The sequence below is a fragment of the Sus scrofa genome, chromosome 14 (genome assembly GCF_054392235.1).
Source record: "Sus scrofa isolate SSC_HxYL_T2T_F1_AM1 chromosome 14, Sscrofa_HxYL_maternal_Yorkshire_Landrace_v2.0, whole genome shotgun sequence".
NCBI classification, from domain to species: Eukaryota; Metazoa; Chordata; class Mammalia; order Artiodactyla; family Suidae; genus Sus; species Sus scrofa.
Window position 1 is genome coordinate 15,654,740 of NC_139396.1, and position 12,732 is coordinate 15,667,471.

General features: G+C 40.6%; 1 protein-coding gene across 2 annotated transcripts in view; it reads right to left on the reverse strand.

Annotated features, from left to right (window-relative positions):
* The window catches only part of LOC146396342 (uncharacterized), a 223,962-nt gene that overhangs the window by 151,252 nt on the left and 59,978 nt on the right, over nucleotides 1-12,732 (reverse strand). The window contains exons 6-9 of one of the 2 annotated variants that reach the window (XM_084995459.1): nucleotides 11,611-11,684; nucleotides 10,234-10,370; nucleotides 8,141-8,249; nucleotides 3,149-3,282 (exon numbers count right to left, since the gene is read on the reverse strand). The exons of the other annotated variant lie outside the window; for it this stretch is intronic. The gene's annotated coding sequence lies outside the window, so the exon portion shown is untranslated. The remainder of the gene's footprint in view (nucleotides 1-3,148; nucleotides 3,283-8,140; nucleotides 8,250-10,233; nucleotides 10,371-11,610; nucleotides 11,685-12,732) is intronic. 2 annotated transcript variants of the gene reach the window in all.

Here is a 12,732-nt window from a genome sequence, read left to right on the forward strand (position 1 = left end):
ATCTGTATTTACCTAAACAGGCTGTTGGCCAGACTGGACACAAAGGCTGGTATACACTCCCCCCTACATGCACAATCCTTGGTCTTTTAAAACTTAAGTTCTGGCATCTTACATTATCAATGTAGCATTTACATTATCTTTATATCCTATGTCGGAATTTATTTATGATTGAAAAGTAAACTTTAAATAGCTTACATAATTTATGCATGATTATAGAATGTCTACACACCCTAACAGTGACAATGCCAGATCCTCTCACCTCCTGAGCCATGAAGGAACTTCTACATGTTTTGTTTAATGTACTCATGAATCTTCTGCCTTATCCTGAGCAATAAAACACACTTCAACCCATTCAAAAGAAACGAAATCATGAAGAATACATTCTTCAACCACAATGGAATCAAACTACACTTTTAAATAACACACAACAGGAGAACCTCTAAAAACGTTGAAAGTTAACCACATAGTCATAAACGATGGGTCAAACAGGAAGTCATTTCAAAGATAATAACAAAAAAATACATAGCACTAAGTGAAAACAGTGCAACATATCAAACTTGTAGAACCCTGCTGAAGCCAAGATGAGAGGAATATTTATAGCCCTAAATGCTCACATTATGCAATTAAGAAATGTTTCAAATTTGTAGTTTAAATTTGTACTTCAAGAAAATTGAAAGAGCAAAATCAACTCAAAGGAGATGGATAGAAATAATAGAGATAAAAGCAGAAATCAATGTAATTCACACAGAAAAACAACAAATATGGAAAAAATTTCATTCTTCAAATGGTAAAATACAATTCATTAACCTGTTGTAATTATGACAAAACTAATAGACATGATACAAATCATCAATATCAGGCGGGAAATGGGCTCTCATGGTAGATCCTGTAGTCATTAAAATGCCAGTGAGAGATTACTATGAACAGTTTTACTGTTCTCATGAATTGTGTCCTAGAGAAAATGGAACAACCCCTCAAAAATCAGATACCAACATACCTGATAAAATAGATAATCTGAAAAGTTACATAATCATTAAGGAAACTAAATTCATAATTTAAATTTTTCTGAAAAAGAAATGTCCTGGTCCAGATGATTCCCCTGAAGTATTCTACAAAACATTGGAAGTAGAACTGTCCATCATCGCTTCCAGAAATTAGAAGAGGAAACTTTTCCTAATCTTTTATGAGGCCAGTACTAATTTGATACCAAAAGCAGACAAAGAAAGTACAAAACTGTAAAGGTATAGATGAGTATCTCTCATGAAGATACACACAAGCTCTCTCAAAACATTTAGCATTTTAAATCCATCATGTATATATAGAATGATACCTTATGACCAAGTAGAATTAATTCTTCATATGCAATGTTGATTCAATATTAGGAACTCGGCAATGAAAAAGAGTCCCCTGCTGCTAATAATAACAACTTAGGTAAATTACCATGCAAGTTACACTGAATGAAAAAGCCCACCCCGAGAGGTTACATCCTGTATGATTCCACTTATATAATACTCTCGAGCTGATAAAATTAGGAAGAAAATAGTCAGGGTTACCTTTGATTAAAGATGAAGTTAAGGGGACAGAAGAAAAGTGGGTGTGACTAAAAGGGCAACATGAGGGATCCTTATGGGAATGAAACTCTTGTTTTGTGCCTTTACTTTGATGGTGAATCCATATGATAAAATTGCATGAGGTAAATACATGCACAGACACACACAGACATATACACACACAAAATTCATATATGAGAAACTTGGAAACCTGAATATAATCGATGGACTGTATCAACGTGAATAATTTTGTTAAACTCTTGTACTATAATTTTGCAAGATGTTGCCACTGGTGAAAACCATGAAGGGTACACAGGAGCGCTATAATTTCTTACAATTGTATGTGGATGTATAACTATCTCAAAATTCAGTTTAAATTTCTCAAAGAGGAAAGGTACATTTTAAGTACGAAAACTAGATAGAGACTCCTGCTTTGATCTTGCATATCTTCCAACCCTTTAGGGTTAGAAAAGAAAGTTTATGACATATTTCAGGAAATTTTCATTGTGTAAATTTTACAGTATTTGAGTTAGTTGGAACTCAAGTATTCCTGCTACAACATGATGGAACAGAGTAACCAGAAATGAAGAAAAACATACTTCATCTCTGTGCACATGCCTTTCTCCTCACCACGAGTTCTCTTTATATGATGGTTAATTTAGGTGTCAATGTGGCTGGGGTCAGTGCCCAGATACATGATCAGATGTTCTGGATGTTTCTGTGAAGGTATGTTTTGGATGAGATCAACATTTAAATCCTTGGGCACTATAAGTAAAAAAGATTACCCTCTATGATATGGGTGGGTTTCATCAAAGCAGCTGAAGGCTGTAAAAGAACCAAGAATGATCTTCCCTGAGCAAAAAGGAATTTTGCCAGCAGACAGCCTTTGGACTCATCAAAATTCTTTCCTGAGTCTGCAGGCCTGCTGGACTCCCCATCAGATTTTGGGTTAACTGTGCCTCCAAAATCTCATGAGTCAGTTCCTTAAAATGAACCAATCTCTATCCCTATACACATTTCTATTGGTTGAAACTTCTCTGGAGAACCCTGACCAATACACTTCATATTTCTGCCCTTCCCCCTCTTTTTTCTTTCCTTTCCCTTTCAGAAACACTCACTGCTTTATCTCCCTCTGCATAGAGATGCACTGACATTCTAGGGTCTTAATAAGTTTGGTCTCTCTCTCCCTCCCTCCTCTTTTCCTTTCTTTCAGTCCCATGTTCTTCGATTTGGGAAAAACATCATGAAAAGAATTAGGTGGTAGTAGTTGCAAGTTTTGTGCGAATTATCCCTACCCTTTAGGGAAATTACAAGGGTGCAGCTAGATGATAGCAAGTTAAGTGCTCTCTCCATACATCAGCTGTCTCCACAATCCATGGGTTACAGACTGGAATCAGAGCTGTATGGCTTTTGGAATATAATGAGGGTTTGAAGCTATGATAAGAGCACACAGACCTCAGCTAGCTGGAAGCAGACAGAGAGGTCATCACCTGGAGGAATCCCCAAGACACATGGACATCCTCTGTAACTGAATAGCTGGGTGCCAGAGTGTTTGGACCACTGATCTCCCCGCCACAACAGGTGGTGGGCTTACTTACCATTTCCACAAGAACAAATCTCAGTTGCATTTCTTGAAGATGTGGTTGATGTAAGGATGCTCCAATAAACCTCAGCCAATTTGGTGTTTTTCATCATCTTGACATTGTGTCACTCCTGACTTCATCCTGCAAAACTGAGCCAAGGGTTGTACCTTGCTGAAACTGTACTTCTTAACTTGGGAACATAGCCAATGCAAAGCATACTGCTAGAAAACCTAACACAAATTCTGAGGCATATGGTTACAGGCAGAATCAAAGTCCAAAACAACTCTTGGAAATTGAAGGTATGCCTGTGAGCCACAATTAAGCTTATTTTCCTTGAGTGTACAAAAGCCAACAGTATTAATTTCTTCATATGGGGAACAGCTAGTATAACAAAGTCACAGTATTCATGTCCTCCCTTTTTTCATGTGCCACCTTTTTTTTCTTCTATCATCATTCCTGTGTATGTGTGTATGTAGGCATTTATAATCATGCATAAATGATGTAAGATATGTAAAACTTTAATTTTCAATCATAAATAAACTTAAACTTATTAAGCAAATGTAAATTCTGCATTGATAATGTAGAACTCCAGAATTTAAGCTTTTAAAGAACAAAGATTATGGGAGTTCCCGTCGTGTCGCAGTGGTTAGTGAATCCACCTAGGAACCGTGAGGTTGTGGGTTTGATCCCTGGCCTTGCTCAGTGGGTTAAGGATCCAGCAATGCCTTGAGCTATGGTGTAGGTCACAGATGTGGTTCGGATCCCACGTTGCTGTGGCTCTGGTGTAGGCCGGTGGCTATAGCTCTCATTGGACCCCTAGCCTGGGAAACTCCGTATGCCATGAGAGCAGCATAAGAAATGGCAAAACGACAAGAAAAAAAAAAAAAAAAGACAAAAGATGATGCACATAGGGGTTGGCACAGGCCAGCCTGTGGGTCTAGTCTGGCCCACTATCTGTTTTGGTAAATACAGTTTTACTGTAACATGGTCAAACTTGTTTGGGTGTTGCCTGGGCCTGCTTTCATGCTGCAACAGCAGAGTTGATTATTTGTGACAGGTAAGGTATCGTCTTTAAAGCCTAAAAGATTTTACAGAACATTTTTGCTGACCCCTGATATTTGTAGGAAAGAATAGAAGTAAAATGATTGCATGGCAACTACATCTATTTGTTTACTAAATTTAAAAATTCTGATTTCCGTAAGAAACGTTAGCTAAAATACATTTATTAGGGATTTCTCAAGGTTTCAATTAAAACCTTTCATATTAAATTAAAAAAAAAAAACATGTTTGCTACTCCCACAGCTTACAGAAGTTCCCAGGAAACCTATGCCTGCTGAGGTAATGCCAGATCCCGAAGCCATTGTGCCACAGAGGGATCTCCAAATTCAAAAAGTTTTTAAAGAACAACACGTCAATTTTGCTGTTAAAATCTTTAAGGCCACACTTTTAGAATTCATATACACTGTTTATAGAGAAGCTGTATAAGGTCATATGATTTGTACCACCCACTGCAAATCACTGAACCACTGATTTTCTGATCAGTTATAAGGCATATTTGCATTTTATCTTAAATTTGTTGTTGTTTTATCTGAGCAAAAAATCATATGTTGGAAATTTGATATATTTCGGTTAATTAGGCTTTTCATGGGAAAATAGGTCAGAATCTATTATAACATGTATTATGCTCAGTATAATTTACACTATGATATAATCATGAAGATATATTATGAAAGTTGTCTAGTACTAAAAATGTTTCCCTTTATAGACCAAGTCTTAAAATTTTTTCATTGTTTTACAGCAGTGAATGCACAGCATTCTTGATTTTATTGTAACCTAGTGCTGTGGTCATTCATTTAACTCACTGCTATACAGTTCCTCGCAATTACAATTGCAGCTAGAGAAGGAGATGTGTCTTTAAGGAGCCAATTGGCATGGATATTTTTTGCTTTTTGTTTGGAACATTTGAGATTATGTATAATTATTGAAGTACGTATTGGTTTGAAAATATCAACTGGTACAAGAACAGCTTTAGATTATTTAACAGAGTTTATACATTGATTTTTTCCTACATTCTGGAAAATGGTATGATTAACTGAAAACTATTTTTAGGTCTCTTTTTATTGAGGAATTTCTGGATGTGGAAAACCGTGTTAAGGTTTAGGGTTTCCCAAAGTGGATATTGTCATTTTTAATCACTTTTAGCTAAACTTTGCCACACTGTGAAGTAAGGACAAAAATGATGAGGAGTGAACAGTCTGATTAGGAGTTTTGGCTCCCAGAAGGGCAGTGTTAGCTGTATTTATACCCATCATCATATTTAATACAGAAGACACTGAACAGGGCGTCTGCAATGATGTGTAGTTTCTTGCTAACCTTAGATTTTGGTAACCCAGCTGGGAATAAAAACAAGCCAAGAGGAAGGCAGTGGGTGCTCTTCTCTTCACATCACATCACAGACAAGGAGACAAGAGTGAAATGCTGAAAGATCAGCTGTCAGAACCTTAGCATCACAACTAAGTATGGAATCTGCTGGTCAGAAATGCACACACCCGCCATGAGTTCTGAACACGTGGGCAGCCATGCTTAACAAGGAAATTCCCTGAGAGTTCAGTGAGCTGAACTAGAGCACATTCAATGCTGAGAGACCAGCCATGGTGGGACCCATGATGGCCAGATCTGTACACCAAGACTGAAAGGACGTGCACAGTCCCAGTGGAAGTCCAGCAGGGCCAGCACTTGTGGATGACTATCAGGGCCATTTCTCAGGAGGCTCTAGATCTAGCAACACCGACACACATATACAGGGAGAGAGAGGAAATCACTGAGGAAGGGAGGAGAGAGGACACAAACTAAGTTTACTGGATGGCTTGCCGAGGAGGTAATGGAGGAAGGGGTTTCCTGGAAGCTCTTCTTGTTAGTATTGGTAGCTAGGGTCTTTCCCCAGATGGGAGGAGTAATTTTCTGTAAAGGACCAGATTGTAAACATTTTAGGTGTTGCAGTCTTTATTGTCAGTGTTGCAAGCACTCACCTTGGCTGTTGTATGTGAAAACTGCCATAAACAGTACAGAAAGATCAAGTGTGGCTGTGGGCCAACAGACCTCCACTCACAAAACCCGTGGTTAATTGGACTTTGCTGACCACTTCTGTAGAGTGTTTATTAAACACATCTCATATTTGGTGAGTCAGGTAGGTCTGCCAAGGCCTGGTATATTGCACTTATAGTTCACAGTATTTTTCCTCATCTTAGGGTGAAAAAAAGCAGTGTAATGGAACAAGGCCTGCAAATCTGATATCTTTAAGAGTTTTTTTGGGTGGAAATATTATTTCTTTTTCTTTTTTCTTTTTGTATTTTAGGGTTGCACCTCTGGCATATAGAAGCTCCCAGGCTGGGAGTTGAGCTGGAGCTACAGAGGCTGGCATATACCACAGCCACAGCCATGCAGGATCCAAACCACATCTGAGATGTACACAGTAGCTCATGGCAACATTAGTTCCTGACCCACTGAGCAAGGCCATATATGGAACTTACAACTTCATGGATAGTAGTCAGCTTCATTTTTGCTGTGCCACAATGTGACTCCTGGAAATTCTCCCATTTACAATAATTTGTAAAGGGAAGAAAAGAAAAGAGAGGATCTTAGATTGACTGGGGTCACCACAAACCAAAATCCTTAAAGGGATTGCTGGCCTAGACTGTGTCTCTGAGTTTCTCTACCTAGTCCACACGCCACGATCGAGAACCGAGGATGTAATCCTCTAGGAAATACTTGTTAAGGATGGAGGAAAAACCTTCCAGGTCATTTCCAACACGCACCTCTCGGCACCTTTTTTAGACTGCTATAACTCATTCCCTCAACTGTGGAGAACACCATGGTATTTGCTGTCTTGGGAGACATGAAAAGAATCAGTGGGTTTTTGTTCTGACTGCTGGCCCTGTGTGAAGGGAGATATGTCTTAAAATGGCCTTCATTCTCAACACTTCCTCAGTCTTCCAACAGCTAAATGAGAGCCAGAAGCTGCACACTCATCTTCCCACAACACAAGTGAAGGACATCTTCCCCCACTGCCAGCCCTGTGATCACTGGCCTCATCCTGTGCGTCTTGCCCCTGTGCCAGCCACCCAGACCCAGGACCTCAGGCAAACTCTCCCCAGTCATCTAGTCACAGGCTAAGGAGCTGGATACCCACTCCTATATCCAGCTCAGGCCATGCCTCCTCAGCCAGTGCCCCAGTGCTCAGTCTGGGACTGGCCACTTTCTTTTGCCTTGGGCCCTGAATGATCATGCACGATCAATCTCCACAGGCCTGAAGGCTTTGGTGGTACAGGGGGATTTGCATGGAATAAAAGCAGAGTTTGTAGTTTGGGGAAATTAGAAAATCTTGACTGGATGGATTTCAGAAGAACAGATGAAACACTGGTTCTAGTACCTCAACTGGAGTTGTGGAGAATTTGAGTGGACCTTGGCCAGCTTTGGTGGGGGCAGCTTGGGAATACCTGGAGATGGAGACTGGGGCACCCTGTTTCCAATGAAGCCTCTTGGCTTTAGTCATGTCTCCCAGAGCCAGAGCTAAAAGGGAAGGGATGTGTGTGTGTGTGTGCGCTTATATGCATGTATACCTGCACTTGAACCCCTTTGCTAGTATATACTTGTGCATGTGTGGTGTGGTGTGTTTTGGGGCCAATACAAAGAGAAAGTGACATCTCTTTCTTCTAAGCAAGTGGTGATAATCGTCTTCCATATGGAATCAAGCAAAGGAACACAAACCCTGTCAACTTCTTTGTTAAAATGGTAGAATGAATGGAAACAACACTCTTCTGTTAAATATGCAGAATCCTTTAGAGGCACTGTAATGCCTGGTTTATGGCTGTGCCCAGCCAAGGGCAGGATAAACAGTCTATCTGGTCAGTCTATGTAGGAAGTTTCTGGGTTCCTCACCAAGCCACATTTTATTCCTTCTTGGGAGGCTGGGGGTTAGGAATGGCACCTACCTGCCTTGCCACCTACCTCCATGGCTCCTCTGAAGAAATGGTCTGAGGAGAAGAGGTGGTACAGAGGGACATGTAGCTCCAGTATATAGGAGGCCCATGGGTTTCCCACAAGGGGGGATAGCAGGCTTTGGAGAAAGAATTGGGTATTCATTTATGCTTTTAGACCATGAATCTCTTACTCCAATGGCTACAGGGGCTGAACCATTCTTTTGCATGAGAGGCCCAGGCCCACAGTGGGGATTGAGAATGGGGGGCTTAAGCTAACTTTGACAGTGCTTGCTCCTTCTAGTCCTGCCCTTAGCCCTTCCTCTAAGTTTTTTGAGCTCCATTGTTTTACTTTATTTTTATTTTTAGTGCCAGACCTGTTGCATATGGAAGTTCTCGGGCTATGAGTCGATTCAGAAGTACAGCTGCTGGTCTACAGCACAGCCACAGCAATGCCAGATCCAAGCTGCCTTTGTGACCTACACCATAGCTCATGGAAATGCCTGGTCCTTTACCTACTGAGGGAGGCCAGGGGTGGAACCCACCTCCTCATAGATACCTGTCTGGCTCCTGATAGCTTAACCACATTGGGAATTTACTTTTCTTCTTCTTTCTTGCTTTCACTTTTTTTTTTTCCATTCTTATGGCATGCGGAATTTCCTAGGCTAGAGATTGAACCTGAACAGATGTAACCAGGGTCACAGCTGGAACCAGGGCCACAACAGTGAAAATACCAGATCCTTAACCTGCAGAGCCTGAGGGAACTCCAAACTCCATGGTTTTTGTCCTTCCCTTTAAAGGTCTGTGGCAGAGGCTCTTGGCAGCACCTGGTTTCCTTCACTGGGGTGCCTCTTTCCTGGTGGCTGAGTGTTGTTTCTAAGGGTTCACAGCTGCTTCCTTCACAGGGCATTACCCACACCCAGGCACAGACTTCCTTATTCGAGAAGTCACAAGCCTATGCTATCAGCAGAAACTGGTATCTGGCAGGGGGTAGGGTCAAATTGAGCCCTTTCATCTCCAGGGGGACCAACTCTGGTTTCTTCATGTTCCAGAGAGAGGTCCCTTGAGGACCAGGATAAGGTTCTCTTTCTTCCCCTGCCTTATCCTATTTTCCTCAGTCCCCAGTTCATGAGCACATTTTCAAGGATTTTCCCAAGTGTCCCCATCTAAGATTCGCTTCTGGTGATCTTGCTCTAATGCACTGGGTATGAGAAGAGTCCTAAGAAACACATGCAATTCTAGAAATGGATCACCTTTTAGCACACAAGCAAGGATGACTCCATGGGTATGTTGTATGGAGTATTCCTAACCTCTGGTGTGCTTCAGCAGTAACTGTCCATGAAGTGCAGACACTGGCCAGGTCATCCTTTAGTCCTGGGTAATAATAACTAAGAGGATAGTAACTAAGGACAATGGCCTTATGCCTTTGTAGATTCATGCCAATGCTCTACTGAGGGAAGATAATAAAGCCTCATATCCCTTACAGGGGAATTCACAGTGTCTCTCTGGGAGTATGGAGGACACTTTCCTCCCAAATTAGCCTCTCCATGAGTCAGGAGATAGATGGGATCGAACATAAACATTTCCTATCAGCCACCTATTTATACCTGAAGATTAAAATGCAAGAACAAGTTAAAGAAGTGGAATTGGCCTTTTTGGACACTTAAAGCAATGAACACATCATGGGCATTTAGGGCCTAAGCCCTGCTTGGGTCAAAGGTAAAGAGGTCACACACTTCCTATCCTTAGGGCGAAGGAGAACCAACTTCACATGCACAGAAAGACTCCTCTGGGTCAGAAAGGGAGGGGTCACCAGCCAATAAAAACTTAGGCTATGTTACTGCCAGTGAGGAATCCATCTTGACCCAAAGATGTGCACGCATATTGGGGAGGACCTGGGTGCGATCAGGTGTGCAAAATGAAATAAGAACTTTGGCCAATGGGAAACAAAGACCCAGATGAACTTCCCTAAATGTTTTAAATCACTTCTCTGGGACACTCCTCAATGATGGGGATGATTGCATTCTCACTCCTCCTTTGTGTGTATCCTACTGCTTTGCCTCTGCCTTAGACAAACAGACAACATAGCTAAGTCTACTGTGTTTCTAACAATAAACTCTGTACCTGATTTCACAGACTTTGCTTGCTTTAAATATTCTTGCCTTCAACAGGGGGTGAGAATCAAGGCAATTCAGTTGGTAGTCCCCAGCTGGTCGAGTGGCTAATATTCCTGTTTCACCCAGGCTTCCCAGCTTCCATTCCTGAGCAGAGAATTAAGATCTCACTTCAAGCCATCACTCTCTGCCATCTCTCCAAAATCATCAGCATCCTCATCCATCCAGGCCAGATGGGACCTGAGTTAAACTCATGTGCGGGATTCCAGTTTGTACTTATGGTACATCCCACATGTGAAGATCATCAACGTTTTGCTAAACCCTTTGAAGCTGGTTAACCCTGTGCATCTATCAGCTGGTCTCTATGATCTTTCCCTTCTTCCCTTGAGCCAATTGCCATGGGGCAATTCTGAAAAATACCAGCTATTTGCTTAAGAAGGGCTGGGCAGCCTCGTCCTAGGCCCTGTAAATATGGTTGTAGCCACTCTGTAACCTTTTCACTTTGGGTTATATGAAGTGGTTTAGGTTAAGTTTGGAAAGCATGGAAACTGCAGCCAGACAGGTAGCCTTCAAATCCTGGCTTATTTAACTATGGCTTAAGGGAAAGTTACTTAACTTCTCTGCAATGCTGTTTACAGAACTTTAAATGGAGTAAGAGCGTTGCAGTAATGGCATCCATCTCCAAGGGATGCTGTGAGAATAACATATGTTAATAAAGGTAAAGTGCTTTGATTAGTGTCCAGCAAGCAGGATGTGTCATATAATGTTAACTGTTATTATTGCAAGTCATTACTCTTGAGTAAATACAGACTGCAATCTTCAGTTAGAGAATGTTCTTTTGATAAAACTATATTTCATTCTTCCATGTGTTAGGCAGATTGGTCCCTAAGTCTGAAGTCATCCTGGACTTTGAAGATAGCATAGAAAGTAGGAAAATATTACAAAGCTATATTAAAATTCTAGATCTTTTTCTACATTTCTCTTTATCCGATAGTTTATGTCCTAACATAAGTAGGTATCTGTTCAATCACACCTTTATCACCTTGTATTAAAGAGCTCTAATTTTTCTTTTCTTTCTTCTTTTCTCTCTTTCTTCTTTCCCTTTCTTAAGGCTGCACACATGACATATGGAAATTCCCAGACTAGGGGTTTGTTGACTTCCACTCTGCCACAGTGGGAACTCCTAGATCCCTAATTCTCTTGCCTAGAACAAATGGATATTCTCTCATACTTACCCCATCCAGACTATTTAAAATAGCAAGGTCTGCACCTTGAAACTCCATTTCCTGGTGGGTCATTCTTTATCAAGAATACAAGCAATACAACACCATGCACAAAAACAAAATCAAAATGGGTTAAAGACCAAAATGAAAGGCCAGAAACTTACATCAAAATTCTTGGAGGAAAACAGGCAGATCACTCTTCAATAAATATGGCAGCAAACCCTTTTTGATGCCCCCTCTAGAATAATGAAAAAGAAAACAAAAATAAAGAAATTGGGAATTACCCTTTTGGCAGAGCCAGTTATGAAACTGACTAGTATTCATGAGGACACAGGTTTGATCTCTGGCCTCACTTAGTGAATTAAGCATCTGTGGTATAGGTCACAGATGAGGCTCGGATCCCACTTTGCTGTTTCTGTGCTGTAGGCTTGCAGTTGCAGCTCCAATTCCACCCCTAGCCTGGGAACTTACATATGCCACCATGCCCTAAAAGGAAAAAAAAATGGACCTATAAACTCAAAAGCTTATACACATCAAAGGAATCCATAAAAAAATGAAAAACAACCCACACAATGAGAGAAAGTACTTGAAAATGAAGCAACGGACAAGGCATTCACCTCCAAAATATAAAAATGGTTCATATAGTTCAGGTTAAAAAAATAAACAATCCTTTGAAAAATGGGCAGAAGACCTAAATACACATTCTTCCAAAGACAGAATGGTTTCCAAAAAGCACATGAAAGATGCTAAATGTAAATAATTATGGGAGAAATGCACATAAAAACTACAATGAGGTCTCACCTCACACCAGTCAGAATAGCCATCATCAAAAAGTCTACAAATAAGGAAAGAGAACCCTCCGATCATGTTGGTGGGAATGTAAATTGGTACAACCGCTAAGAAAAACGGTGTGGAAGTTCCTCAGAAAATAAATGTACACCTGGCATATGATACAGCAGTCCCACTCCCAGACATGTATCTGGACAGAATGATAATCCAAAAAGATGCGTGCACCTTTATGTCCACTGCAGCACTATTCACAATAGCTAAGACATGGTAACTACATAAATGTCCATCTTCAGATGAATGCATAAAGACGACATGGTACCTATATACAATGGAATCCTACTCAGTTCAGTCATAAAAAAAGAATAGAATAAATCCATTAGAAGCAACACGGATGCAACTAGAGATTCTCATACTAAGTGAAGTAAGTCAGAAAGAGTAAGACAAATACCATATGTATCACTTATATATGGAAACTAAAATATGGCACAAATGAACCT